At 53.9% G+C, this 12,237-nt stretch overlaps 1 protein-coding gene across 6 annotated transcripts in view; it reads left to right on the top strand.

The window, feature by feature from the left end:
• Positions 1 to 1,413: 1,413 nt before the first annotated feature.
• The window catches only part of LOC138823502 (protein BANP), a 57,929-nt gene continuing 47,105 nt past the window's right edge, over positions 1,414 to 12,237 (top strand). For 5 of the 6 annotated variants that reach the window (XM_070016867.1, XM_070016866.1, XM_070016864.1 and 2 more), the window contains exon 1: positions 1,414 to 1,504. The gene's annotated coding sequence lies outside the window, so the exon portion shown is untranslated. Of the gene's footprint in view, positions 1,505 to 4,180; positions 4,851 to 12,237 lie in introns of those variants that run through there. The other variant, XM_070016863.1, reaches the window with a different exon arrangement.

Raw genomic sequence — 12,237 nt, 5'->3', positions numbered from 1 at the left:
TGGGGTTGCTGGGGTCGGGCTAGAGCTGTTATCTTCTGTGAGCTCCAGGGGCTGCTGTGTCACAAGTTGATCGGTGGCCATCCGCAGTCCAGTTCCAGCTGTGACTGACAGCGGGTGGCAGAGGCGTACCTGCACAGCCCAGTGTGCCCTGCTCCCCTCCGGGCAGGCGGGCGGGCGGACGGACGGGCAGGCTGCACCCAGCAGCCCCAGGGCCAGCGGTCGGCAGGACAAGCTTGTGTAGGAGGGCGTATCTGGATGGGCCACAGCGAGGCGCTGGGAGGAGGAATGGGGCTGGACGTTGCCCTCGGTGACTATTCTGGTATAGAAAGCATCCAATTGGCGCGCAAGGCAATGTGCGATTGCAAGCATTCACCCGGGACCCAAACCCTGGCTTCCCTCTACCAGCCTCGAGCCCCGCCGAGACGCTTCCCCGTCTCGGGGCGGGGCAGGTCTCCGGCGCGCGGGGCTCAGCGGGGGCTCGGTCCGGGAAGGCCCGGCGGGCGCCGCGCCGCTCCCCCGGGTCCCCCGGGCCCCCCGGCCGGCCGGGCCCCCGCGGCGAGGCCGCCCGGGGTCGCGCAGCCGGCGGCCGCACAGGGAAGTGGGCGGGCAGCGCGAATCAAGCCTCCTCCTCTCCGGAGTCCCGGTTCCAGGCGAGGAGCGACGCCGGGCCCGGCGCGGCCCAGGCGGGAGCCCCGGGATGGAGCCGCGGGGTGCAGCCCCGGGGCGGGCGGCGCCGGGGCGGCTGCACGGGCGGCGCGTCCCACCTCCACGAGGCCTTCCTCCGGCACACGCTGGTGGCCGGCATCCGCCCGGGGCAGATAAGCGACCCGGGCCGTTACGAGTCCCTTTAAGGTACGCGCCACCCCGAGACTCCGGAGCCCCAAGCCCGACGGCAGGCCAGGCGCGTGGGACTGGCTGGGGGACGCGCAGCCCACCAGCGTCTGCGGCACTACAAGTCCCAGCAGCCCTCGGGGCGGGGACGGGGCGCGAAGGCCCGAGTCTGAACCGACTACAAATCCCGGCAGGCACACCACAGACACCTCCCCCGGGACTACGGCTCCCAGAAGGCACCGCGCTGAGCGCCCAGGGCACCCTGGGAAGTGTAGTCGTCGCTTGAACGCCGACGCCTCAGAGAGGGTGTACGAGCCTCAGATGGCCCACAGAGAAGACTTTCTCTGTGTCGGCAGGCGGCGTGAGCGCACGGCCCAGGAAAGGGCACCCCGGGGAGACAACCCTCGGCCGGAGGGCACGACTCTTGCGCATGCTCGCCTGAACCGGCCGGAGGAGGCGCGCGCGTGGGGGGGGGGGAGGCGGTGCGCAAGCCCCGCCTCCTCCCCTTGGCCCCGCCCCGCTGCCGGAGCCCAGCGAGGCTGCGCAGAAGGCGGGCCGCGGGCCGCGGGGAGGCGCCGGCGACGCCTGCGCAGAGCGGCGGCTTCTCTCGCGAGGACGGACGCCATTATCGCATCTCCCCGACAAACACCACGAGAATTCCGCAGCCCACACGGTAATTGCAGCTCCCGCAGCCGGTCGCGCCTCCACTCCCCCTTCCCGCGGGGCGAGAGCGAGAGCGAGATCTCCGTCGGCCCCCGCCCCGCCCCGCCGCCCGCCAACCGCCGCCAACGGCTTCGGCCCTCACGCCGGCCGGGGCGCGCTGGGCCGGGGCGGGGCGGGGCGGGGGCCGAGCGCGCCGCGGGGCCGGGGCCGGGGCCGGGCCGGGCCGGGCGCGCCTGGGCCGCCGCCCCCCGCTCCCGCCCGCCCGGAGGGGGCGCCGGACCCGCGCCCTGCCCGCCGCGCGGCCTCGGCGGCCCCAGGCGCGGCAGCGGGCCGCCCGCACCTCCGCGTCAGCCCGGACCTGCGGGAGCAACGAGGACGCGTTGTGCGGTGGCCGGTGTCACTGCGGCCCCGCGTGCGCGCCCGCAGCCCTCCCGGGCTCTGTGAGCGGCGGGGCGAGCGGCGGGCCCGGCCTCCGCGGGCCCCCCGGCCCCGCGCCCCCCGGCCCCGCGCCCCCCGGCCCCTCGACCCCCGGCCCCTCGCCCCCCGGCCCCTCGCCCCCCGGCCTCCGCGGGCCCCCCGGCCCCGCGCCCCCCGGCCCCTCGCCCCCCGGCCCCGCGCCCCCCGGCCCCGCGCCCCCCGGCCCCGCGCCCGCTCCCGTCGGCGTTCGGGCTGCGGGGAGCGCCCTCCCCGCCCGCGGCGCCCCCCGCCCGGCAGCTTTTGTTTTCCCCGCAGTTGGCCCAGGCCTTTTCCCGCTGCTGCGGGCTTCCCCCGGTGCTGCGGGCCGGGGTGGCGTCCGTGCCCGCTCCGCCCGCTCCCCTGCGGGCCCGGCCGCCGGCCGTCCCCGGGGTCTCGCTCCCGATGGGAGCCCGGCCGGGGCCGAGGCTGGGCTTTCCTTGGAGCATTGGAGAACCGATTGCTCTGACTTTGTCTCCCAGGACACGCGTGGATCCACCCCTCGGGGTCTCTTGTCTTTATCCTTCTTGTCCCCTTTCAAACTCCCTGTTCTGGGAAAGGGGTTCAGCCTTGTTTTTTAATTTCCAGTCCCACTTCTAATTCTTCTTTACTAAGATTTGAAGTCAGAGTTTTGTGCTTGCTAGGAAGTTGCTCTACTACTTGAGCCACTACACCAGACCTTTTGCTTTAGTTATTTCTTGGATGGGGTGCCGTGGGACGCCCCCCCTCCCCTCCTCCCCCGTCTCCCCCCCCCCCGCCCCCTCTTCTTGACTGCCATCTCCTACCTGCCTGCCCATTCTCCCACCTCCCACCTACATGCTTCTGAGTATTTGGTTGGGATTACAGGCTTTTACTGTCAGCCCTGGCCCTGAAGCTCCCAATTTCTGCCTTTGTCATAGTGTTTCTTGGGAATGCATTATCACCTCCAGGCTGAGGAAGTAAGGGTTCTTTTCAATCCTCTTCTGATTTCTTCTTTACTCTAGTAAATAGTACTTTTCTTTGGTAAATGTTGGCTTCTTGCTTTGCATATTAGGACTGCCTCCAGTACTGGTAATTATTATCCTTAGAGCAAGTGAAAGCTGGTAGCTTGGGAATGGACTGGTCTTGGAAATGGCTTTCCCTCTGATGATTGGGAGTGTGTTCTTTGCACCTGGAGCAGCAGATAGAGACATTCTCTGGGCTGTTCCTCTTTAAGGAGCCCTTTTGGTCTGGGAGCTGTTCTGCTTTGTTGGGCTATGGAAATTGGTCTGCTGCTGAGGGTCCTAGTCTGCAGAGGATTAGGGTTCTCAGACTCAGTGTCCTACTTTGTGTGCTCTACCCAGGCTGCTTTTCCTTTGCCTGGATTGGATCCTTTCCGTCATCTATTAGTGAAGACTTGTCTGTGTTTGTGTTCTCTTTATAGTGGGTTTGCCGCACTCCATGAGAATTCATTTTAGTGGGATGAGTGGGCATCACTTTATGGCCACTCCCCTTGAGCAGGATTCCGGAGCTGTTCTCTTCATGCTACCAGTCTTTCCCCCTGTGGTCCTGTGTCTGCTGAGGGACAGGCTGGGTGCCAGGTCACCAGGCCATGTCCACCTTGAGCTGGCTGGTTGCTTCTGCTCTGCAGCCTTGGCAGGGCACTAGGCTTACAAGGGAAGGCGGGCCAGCCACATGCTGCCGCAGACACTTGATTTCAGACTGACTTCTTGCTGTATGCGCTACACTACCAGTCCACTACCACACCCCTGTGTGCCTGCAGACAGAGATGATGTTCTCAAGCAGACAGTCACTTGCAAGTTGTGCTCAGTGAGCATGCTAGAGGCGTGCTAGCTGAGTCCTCTCCAGCAGTCCCCTGCCCTGACCCTTGCTATCAAGTCTGCTCGGTTTATAAAAATCACCCTGCCACTTAGTAAACTTAGTTCACAAGTAAATTTGGTCTTTCCAGAAAAGGTGCAGAAATATTTAATGAGTTTCCCTATTTCTTTCCTTGGCCTCTCTAGTGTTCATAGGTAATAAAATCTTCACCTAATAGCACAGCCCTGCCAACTAAATTCTAGATCTTATTCAAATCAGTATTTCATTCCTTTTTGGGGGTGGGGTGGGGTGGGGGTACTGGTCCTGGGGCTTGAATTTAGGTCCTGGGTGTTTTTCCCAAGCATTTTTGGTTCAAAGCTAGCATTCTACCGTTTGAGCCACAGCTCCACTTTGGCTATATGCTAGTTAATTGGAGAGAAAAGTCTCACGGACTTTTCTGCTTGGCCTGCTTCAAACCTTGATCCTCAGATCTCAGTCTCCTGAGTAGGATTTTAGGTGTGAGCCACCAGTGCCTGGCACTAATGTCCTTTATATGTTTGAGAATCTCACATTGCATTTAAGTCATATCCTCTAATCTGTGATATTTACATAATTCCAAAATATCTTCCCCAGAATATTTATGAATCCCAAAGAATCATAGTTCTCAGTGGGAAAACCCATTGGGAGCTCTCTGTCGGCCACCATGAGCAGAAATGGTATCAGAGCCACATCAGGTCTTCTGGTGCTGCAGAGCGCTGTTTAATCACAGCTGAGGGAGGTCCACTCTGGTGCAGGTGTTGCCTGAACATGTCTGCAGGCCAGGTGACAGGCGACTTCTAAGGTGTAGCGACTTCTAATGCTGCTCAGTGGTAGAGTGTTTGCCTTGCATGCCTGAGGCCCTGGGTTCGATTCCTCAGCACCACATAAGCAAAAAGAAAAAAACCGGAAGTGGTGCTGTGGCTCAAGTGGTAGAGCGCTAGCCTTGAGCTGAAGAGCTGAGGGACAGCGCCCAGGCCCAGAGTTCAGGCCCCACGACTGGACCCAAAATAAAGAAAGAAAGAAATGAGCTGCCAGCCACTTCCTGTGGAGTGTGGTGATCAGGTGATGAAGAGGAGGCTCTGTGCCAGGTACATTTGCAGTCAGCTTAGTGACAACTGTCTCACAGAGTCAGAAGTGTCACCCCTAGGATCTAAATCCTGTAAGCTTTAGGCATATGACTCGTAAATTACGCGACCATTCAGGCAATTCAAAGCAGACTTGAAAATACCCATCTTACTTAAAAGTACTACTTCAGGGGCTGGGAAGGTGGCTCAGTGGTAGAGTGCTTGCCTTGTAATGCATGAGGCCCTGGGTTCAATTCCTCAGCACCACATAGGAAAAAAGCCGGAAGTGGCGCTGTGGCTCAAGTGGTAGAGCATTAGCCTTGAGCTGAAGAGCTGAGGGACAGCGCCCAGGCCCAGAGTTCAGGCCCCACAACCGGACCCAAAAAAAAAAAAAAAAAAAAAAAAGTACTACTTCAGCCACTTAAATCTGGAAAAAAAAAAAAAAAACCATTTAGTTTCAGAAGAAAAGATACCTGCGGGAGATCACATATTAAAGATCTCAACAAGAATGTCTCAGATTGAAAGCGTTAAAGTTCTCATACCTGTGGTAAATAAAGATTTTTTATGGTAAAAAAGTCCTAAAGAATTGTTCAACAGAAGTGTTCTAAAGTATTCTGGAGTGTTCCTTTGGCTTATGGGGTAGAGTTTGGGAAATAGCAATGTTGGGAGTCCCAGAGCTACAGTTTGCTTTGGATCTCACCTGGAGTTCCTGTCTGTGGGAGCCCCTCAGGGCAGAGGGGCTGTGCACGGGGCAGCTGCTCTGCCGTCCCACAGTGGACTCACAGGGAAGCTGCAGGACTGCTCCCCATGATGAGTTACGAAAGAGTAAAGTTGAGTACTGAAGTGGAAAGGGATCTGGTTTTACATCATTGGGAAAGATGGTAGGTGGAATGGAATATGTGTGCGAAAATTGCCCTGGCCCTTCTCTCAGGAGTTCCGTTCGGAATAGAGATAATGTGTAGAAGGTGAGTGGGTGGGCTGGTGCAAGCTTGAGGCCAGGTCCTGTACCGAGTAATAAAGACAGGCTTGCCACGGGTAGTGGCTCAAGCCTGGAATCCTGGCTTCTTCATAGTTCAAGGCTAGCCCAGCCATCAGAGTTTGAAAGACTGCCATCTCAGTGGCTCCATCCAGTGGTGCACGCCTGTTGCCTGTCATCCCAGCTACTGGGGAAGCACATGGCTGGGCACGGTGGCACCCATCTGCTGTCCCTAGTGACATGGGGAAGCACAAGTGGGAATGCAGCCCAGGCCAACCTGGGCATAAAGCAAGACTATCTTGAAAGTAGCCAAGGCACAAAGTGGCTGCCTTTGGCTGCAGCAGTGCTTTGTGGGTCCAGACCCTCCCTGGCTGTACTGATGTGAGCTGGACACAGACCAGAGGGGAGTTGAGGGGTGAGGGCTGGGTGGGTTCGGCGTTTGGGACCCTCTGGTGTCTGGCTGTCCATCACTGACGTGTGGGCGTGGAGTGCCGACAGCCCATTTCACTGGTGAAGGCACTGAAAGTATTTTAGGGGCTTTTAGTTTATTTGGGAGACGTCATAATTGAACAGCCTCTCAGAAGTATGGTTAATTAGTCCCCATTAAACTTGGAGAACATGTCTATTGTTTTTCTGCCACTGCTTTTTTTCAGAAAAAGCCTCAACATCTTTGAGTGTGAATTGAGCTTGTTTTCAATAATTCAGGCTGAGAAATTGCAAAAAAATGCAAAGAATTATAGTTTTCTCCTGTATTTCAAGTGTCAGCAGTTTCTCCTTGTTTACCCTCTTTCTACAGCCTCTGTCCCTCTCAGCCATTGTATGCGTATTTGCTGAACATTGTAAGATGCGTGTTTCTTGATCAGCTTAGAAATAAGGGCATTCTGTATAACTGTGGTACATTTGCCACAGTCAGGAGCTTAGCATTACCACATCCCTCTTATCTAAACTCTGAATCTTATTCAGATTTGCAAAAGAAAAAGACTCCATAAAATTCTCCCTTTGACTATTTGTGTGTCACACATAATTCTAAATTAGGCACCAAATTGTTTATAAAAGACAAGTTCAGTACAATCAAAAGGCTAGGTTTCTTTCTGACAAATCATTTGGATAGCTGTTTCCTCCGGCCATTGCATTGGGAAATCCTGAGCCAGAGCGGTTGCGGGCAGAGGCCTCAGGGATGGAGTCTGCCCAGGCTGAGTGGCAAGTGGGCAGCAGCCAGAGCCAGGGCCAGAGAGAACACTGGCACACGGCATCTGCTAGGTTCAAAGGAAGGTGTGTACCTTGGGGCTTGGCTCCCGGGGTAGATCCCTGTCCGGCAAGCTGGAGACCCTGAGTTCGGACCTCAGTACCACAACGCATGTGTGCATGCACACAAGTGCGTGTCCATCGACTGACCCGGACTCTCTCAGCATGTTCTTGTTGGGCTGGGTAATGATTGATTGTCAAGGACTGATTCAGAGTTGGTTTGTTTATCAAAGTAATTTAAATATTTTGGCTTATCCAGTTAAAAGTGTGTTCATCCTATAGTAAGGTAAGAAGAACATTCCTGAAAGGCAGAGGATTAATGAATGAATCATGAGTCTTAAGTCAAATTGTTTTGTTTGAAACAAAATGAACATGGGGTCTCCCTACATAGCTCAGGCTTGCACTCCTCCTGCCTTAGCTTGGAGCGAGAAGTGTGCAACCTGGTCTTCAGCTTTAAAGGAAGCTTTACTTGGTACCTTACCTGAGTGTGATACCATCCAAATTTGTAACAGTCTTCATTGCATTTCAAATAGGTATGAGATGTCCTGCCATTTTAAGACATCTTAATATGTATGTTGGCTTCATAAAGACAACTGCGTACTTTGTAGGCCTGTGATCCCTTGAACTTTTCCTCAATCTTAGTGTCTGAACCCATCAGTCATCTTGGGGCTGCAGTGCAGTTCTGTCTTTTGCCTGTCTTCCCCAGGAGTAAGCGTGGATCACCCATTGAGTCCTGACAAGACCTGCTGAATTCAGTACTCTGAACTCAGTACTTGGCTTCTTGGTTTTGAGGTGGCCACTGGAAGGGGATGTGTTCACTGTCACTGAGCAGGCAGGAGCTATGTGGGGCTCCACCAACACCTGCACATCTTCTGAGTCTGGACTTAGTGGGCCAGGTGGTCTGCCTCGCTGCATTTCCCTGTTTTGGTTCTCCTTGGTGCGCTGCCTGGTTTCTTGTGGGTCCCAGGCAGCTGGGAGGTCGGGGTGAGCCGGCCGCGGCCTGGAGTCTGCATCGGCTCCTGCTGTCATGTCTAGTGACGGCCTGCAGTCTGCATCGGCTCCTACTGACATGTCTAGTGATTGTGCTTTGTTTTTATGTGGCCTGGCTAAGGTACAGATTTCCTTAAGGTTTTGGCACATGCCTCCCGATTGTGTGGAATTTCAGGTGGCAGCTCCCTTGAGCCCCTGGTCTTAGAACAGCTGTGTGTTTGCCTGTGGGAAGTGACTTCTATCTGGTACATTTGTTGTAAGGCTAGGGAGTGGCTCAAGTGCTAGAGCACTTGCCTAACACGCGCCAGGACCTGCGTTCCACCTCCGTTCTGCAAAAGAGAACGTTTGTAAATTGTGATAGGTTCTGTTCCTGCACAGTGTTGTAATTTTGGTGTATTGTTTATTTTCTTTATTTTATTTTTTATTTTATTTTTTGTCGGTCGTGGAGCTTGAACTCTGGGCCTGGGCGCTGTCCCTCAGCTCGTCAGCTTGAGGCTAGCGCTCTACCCCTTGAGCCACAGCGCCACTTTCGGTTTTCTGGTGGTGCATTGGAGATGAGAGTCTCACAGACTTTCCTGCCCTGCCTGGGCTGGCTTTGAATCATGATCCCCAGATCTCAGCCTTCTGATAAGTAGCTAGGATTACAGGCGTGAGCCACCGGCGCCTGGCTATTTTCTTTGTTTTTCTTTGTTTATTTTAAGACAAGGTGTAGCTGTGTAGCTCATACTGGCCTCAAACTCACAATCCTGTCTCCTTGGTGCTGGGACTTCATGTGTATACTACTATACTGTGTCCGTTGTTTTGTACAGGAATACGTTTCAGTGAAAAATGACTTCAAAGTTTTTGTTTGTTGTTGCCAGTCCTGGGGCTTGAACTCAGGGCCTGGGCGCTGTCCCTGAGCTGCTTTTGCACAGAGTCTAGCACTTTACCACTTTAGCCACAGAGCCACTTTCAGCTTTTTCTGTTTAGGTAGTACTGAGGAATCGAACCCAGGACTTCATGCAGCAAGCCAAACACTCTACCACTAAGCTACATTCTGAGCCTGACTTTAAAGTTTTTTAGATTATCTTAAATTCATTATCTTAGTGGGAAATGAAGTGTAGTTGGACTTAATGTGTCATCAGAAGTCAACACAGCATTTGGAAACAGCTTTCTCCTTTCAAGGTGTAGGTTGTGGCCTGTCTTCCTTCAGCTCCCCCTCCCATCTCCAGATATTTGTGTTCAAATCAGGAAGAGCAGTGGCAGAAGTGGAGGAGAGGCGGCTGAGGCTCATGCGGTCTCCACACATGGCTTCCGCTGCCCTTGAATAGAGCTCTGGTGTTCTTGAACTTGTGATCTCTAGAAATTGATATTGACTTTATCAGATGCACTAGTTTCTACCCTTGGGTCTAAATCTGCTAAGGGTGCCATGGCTGGCATTAGGAAGTCCATATAATAATAATAATAATAATAAAAGGAGCGTGTATTGACATGGTTAAGGGACAGATGTTGATTCCCAGGACTTTTCTTCAGTGATACAGATGAACATGACTGTTACCTTCAGGTCCAGGAGGAGGTGTGTGCTGTTTGCCGATCATTGCAAATAGCATCTGACGGGTCTCAGATACTTTGGAAGTAATATGTACAGTTTATTTGTAAAAACAACCCAAAAATCACATTTAAAAAACCTGTTTTAGAGGTTATGGTGTTTGCCATAGGTTAAGACTTAGTTTCTCATCCAAATAGTTTATCATCTGTGGAGATCTAACAGCCTTGCAACAGGTAATCTGCCAGGGAGCTCAGGGCCCAACCCCACAGCCTGCCATGTAGGGCTAGCTCATTGCTCAGAGTGTAAGTGTTGCAACTGTGTAGCTCACTGGCCCTGTGTTGTATCACTAGAGAAGCAGGGGCAGTGCCGCAAAGCTGGGCCTGGCTGTGTTCCACTCAAACCTTACTTGGGAACTTGAAAGTTGCCTATAATCTTCCCTTCCTGAAACATTCTTCTTCTTTTAAATTTCTTCCTCAGCTATTTTAAGGCATAAAGCCTCAGCAATGGGGTAAGCTGTATGGATTGCAGGCCTGTTTGTCCCCCATGGCAGGCCCTGGTGCTGGCCGAAGGGCTAGAGCTGACAGAGGGGTGGAGGTCTGGGGCTGGCGATAGAGGAGGCCTTCATGGTGCTGGAGCTGGGCTCTGGGGGAGGAGCTCATTGGAAGAGCACCACTCAGAAGTTACTGATAGGCCGCGGCCGGAGGCTTGGCTCCTGTTCAGCCATGTGTTACACTTGGAGGGCTGGCAAGACACGTGGTGTCACCACACCATCAGTGGGTGTGTCACAGAGAGGTGACGGTTGTGCCCTAGAGGTGTTGGAGCCAGAGGCCTCAGCAAGAGGATGTCCAGGGGCCGCAGGTGTGAGCGGGGACGGGAACTCAGAGAGGATCCAGTGGACACTTGGTGATGATCCATACTGAAGGGGAGCAGAACAGGAGGGGCAGACCGGGCTTCTTCCCCTCGCAGCTGGGAGATGGGCGGCACCAGTTGTGACTGAAGGAGAGCCGGCTCGGCAGTGTCGTGTGGGACGCCGTGGCATGGCCGCAGCCCGCGGCGCTGGTCTAAAGACGGCCCAGGTGAAAGGCGAAGGCTGCAGATGGCGGTCAGCAGTGGTAGGAACAGCGCTCCCGGATGAAAGCGTGTGCCTGCCGTGGGGCCCGTGTGTGTTAGCTAATTATGGCCCACCGAACCCAGAGGTGGCCGGAGCCCTTTCCAGGAGGCCCGTGAGGTGGAGACAGTTTTCTTAGTGGTATTGAGAGCTCAGCAGCCTTTTTCTGTGTCACCATTTGTATATTTGATGGTCCAGGACTGGTGGTGGCTAAAGTTGAGGGAGCTCCAGCACCTCTCAAGGCCACAGCCGCAAACTCTGTGCTGTGTTTTCTGCCGCCAGGCAATGGAAAAACAGATGCCATTTTCACCCAGAAATGTTTTGATGTAGCAGTACATTAAGTCTCAGCTCTGGAGTCCGCCTCCAGGGCCTGGCCAGTTCCCTCAGGGATGCGCCCTGGCAGGGTTAGACATGAGGTGCTGAGGCTGTACAACACAGGGTATGCGCAGGCCTGTGTATTTCAGATAACAAGTCCTTCCTAGGTGATGGGTCAAGGTCACGCATGGGTCAAAGATCCACTTAAAGTGTGAGATGGACCTGTGGGTTTTAAAGCCAAGTTCATCAGTTTCAGGCTCCACATTGCAGTTAGCCTTTGAGGAAAACTGAAGTGCCCACTGTGCCTTGGTTTTTCATTAGAGGAGAGTATCCCTGATCACATGACAAGGCCATACTCTGGCCTTGCCGCTGTTGCCGTGTGAGCCTGGGTTTTGGTCACAGTCATCAGCCAAAGCTGCCCATCTGCATGGACAGAGGCAGGAGCAGCGGGAGAGCCCAGCTGCGGCTTTAGTCTGGTGTTAAGGTTGTAAAAGTGCAGAATATCATCCCTCTTCCCCTAAGCTTCTGTTGTTTCTTTGGACTCTATAATTATTTTTCTTTAAAAATGTTTTGTATGTTACTGTGTAATACATACACTTTTTTTTTTTTTTTTGGCCAGTCATGGGGTTTGAACTCTGGGCCTGAGTGCTGTCTCTGAGCTCCTTTTGCTCAAGTCTATCACTTGAACCGTACATAGTTCCACCTTTGGCTTTTTCTGTAATTAACTGGAGATCAGAGTCTCATGGACTTGCCTGCCCAGGCTGCCTGTGAACCCCAGTCTTCAGAACTCATCCTCCTGTGTAGCTAGGGTTCCAGGCATGAGCCCCCAGAGTCCCGCTATACATTCACTTTTGTAATTAGTTAATAAGTAGCATTCAATAAATAATGTGTAATAAACATTTGAACATTTTCTGTTCTAATTTCAAAAGTATTGATAGGCATAGTTAAGGGAGCACAAATTTCCTGGGGTACTCACAAATCTTTTTTTGTTTGTTTGTTTGTTTGTTTTTTTAGTCCTGGGGCTTGAGTTCAGGGCCTGGGCACTGTCTCTGGGCTTCTTTTGCCCAGTACCACTTGGGCCACAGTACCACTTCGAGCTTTTTCTGTGTATGGCTTCATGCATGCAAGGCAAGCACTCTACCACTGAGCCACATTCCCAGCCCACAAATCTTATGGCGGTAAAGAAGATCCTAACACCAAAAAGAGTTCCTAGAAGCAGGCTAGCTATTCATTTGTCTCACCTGACTTG

Source organism: Dipodomys merriami, unplaced genomic scaffold (assembly GCF_024711535.1).
Source record: "Dipodomys merriami isolate MVZ:Mamm:240054 unplaced genomic scaffold, mDipMer1.0.p SCAF_120, whole genome shotgun sequence".
NCBI classification, from domain to species: Eukaryota; Metazoa; Chordata; class Mammalia; order Rodentia; family Heteromyidae; genus Dipodomys; species Dipodomys merriami.
Note: the sequence above shows the minus strand (reverse complement) of the source record. Positions and strands in the feature narration are given on the sequence as shown.